Raw genomic sequence first — 2,309 nt, 5'->3', positions numbered from 1 at the left:
CCTAGATCCATCAACAGCTGGGATGATCTGAAGAGGTTGTTCTTGGAGAAATTTTTCCCAGCATCCCGGACCACAGCTATCAGGAAAGACATCACTGAGATTAGGAAGCTTGGTGGAGAGAGCTTGTATGAGTACTGGGAGAGATTCAAGACACTAGGTTTGAATATGTTGTTGTGGCTTTGATCGTTTTTGTCAAATTTGTTGTAGTTTTTGTTGTTCATTAAGAGACAAAGTATGTTAGCTTGTAGGGGAAAGGATTGGAATAGAGGTAGATAAAATGTATTTAATTTTTTTTATGAGCAAATTTATTTAATTTTAATAATATGCTATGAAATTTTTTTAGTACATTAATTATAAAATCAAAATTATGTGATTGAATGATTCCTATAGACAAACTATGATAATTCTCATATGTAATTATTTGTGATAGAATGTTTGAATTGATCATTTCAATGATTATTAATTGTATGCTTGTATGACTGAATTGATTGTATGATTGAATTGATAATTTTATATAGAATATTGTATAATTTTAATTTTGTAAAATTTAGGAATGGATCGAAATTGGATTAATTTACCACGTATTAGTGTTGATTACGAGAGAGGTGTAGAGAAATTTATACAATTTGCATAACGTAATGAGGGGAGAAGTGACGATGAAGTGAAGTTTAGATGTCCTTGTGTAAACTGTTTGAATGGGAGAAAGTTGAACGCAACCCAAATTAGAGAACATCTTATCTGTGATGGTTTCCTAAGATGTTATACAACATGGATATGGCACGGCGAAGAAATGTACTTTCCGACTGACTCGCAAACTGAAAATGTTATTGATTCCACCATGGAAGAAGATCGACCGGATGAAGACAAATTGGAGGACATGATCCGCAATGTTGGCGCAGAAAATTTTGCCAAAGCTCATGTGTATGAGACGATGTCGACTGATGCNGAAACACCTTTGTATGTCGGTTCAACTAAGTTCACACGTTTGTCAGCGGTGTTAAGGCTCATGAATTTGAAGGCTAGCAATGGATGGATTGATAAGAGTTTTACAGAACTGTTGACGTTGTTGAATGAAGTGCTGCCAGATGAAAATACACTGCCCACTCGTAATTATGATGCGAAGAAAATTCTTTGTCCAATGGGTATGGAGTATAAAAGGATACATGNNTGTCCNAATGACTNCATTTTATATAGGAAAGAGTTTGAATTTTTGACAAAGTGTCCAAAATGTGGGTTATCACGATACAAGTCAAAAAACAATAGTAAAGATAATGGTCAGATAGAAAAAAATGGATCTGCTTTGAAAGTAGTATAGTACCTTCCAATAGTGCCCAGACTTAAGCGTTTGTTTGCGAATCCCAAAGATGCTAAAAACCTTAGATGGCATGCAGATGAGAGAAAAATTGACGGGTTTCTTCTTCATCCAGCTGATTCAAAGCAATGGAAAAATATTGATCAACAATTNCCCCAATTTGGTAAAGAGTGTAGAAATCTTAGGCTTGGTTTAGCCACTGNTGGAATGAACCCATTTGGTAATCTGAGTANGTCCAAAGCAGCCTGGAAATGACATAGATGTGTATCTAAGCCCACTAGTTAAAGACTTGAAGTTTTTGTGGGTTAATGCGGTTGAAATATTTGATGCATTCGCTTTTGAGACTTTTGTGATGCGTGCAATGTTATTTTGCACCATTAATGACTTTCCAGCTTATGGTAATTTGTCAGGATACAGTGTCAAGGGTCATAAAGCATGTCCTATCTGTGAAGAAAACACTGCAGCTCATCAATTGAAACATGGAAGAAAGACAGTGTATCTGCGACATCAGAGATTTCTAAAACATAATCATCCATATCGAAGGTTAAAAAAATCATTCAATGGAGATCAAGGGAGGGACGAAGCACCAAATCCACTTACTGGCCTTCAAGTTCTTGAAAAGGTTAATAAAATACATCATGTATTTGGGAAAACATCCAAGAAGTCATCTGTAACGACCCCTTGGAAGAAGAAATCAATATTCTTTGATCTTCCATATTGGTCAAAGTTAGATGTTCGACATTGCATAGATGTGATGCATGTAGAGAAGAATGTGTGTGATAGCTTGATTGATACACTACTCAAAATTCAGGGAAAGACCAAAGATGGAGTGAATGCTCATTTGGATTTGGTTGACATGAATATCCNAGAAGAGTTGGCACCCAAGGAGATTGGTAAACGTACTTATTTGCCCCCTGCATGTTACACAATGTCTAGACAAAAGAAGATAAGTTTTTGTCTTTGTTTAAAGAGTATCAAAGTACCACAAGGATACTCT

This window comes from Vigna radiata, chromosome 7 (assembly GCF_000741045.1).
Source record: "Vigna radiata var. radiata cultivar VC1973A chromosome 7, Vradiata_ver6, whole genome shotgun sequence".
Classification (NCBI taxonomy): domain Eukaryota; kingdom Viridiplantae; phylum Streptophyta; class Magnoliopsida; order Fabales; family Fabaceae; genus Vigna; species Vigna radiata.
Note: the sequence above shows the minus strand (reverse complement) of the source record.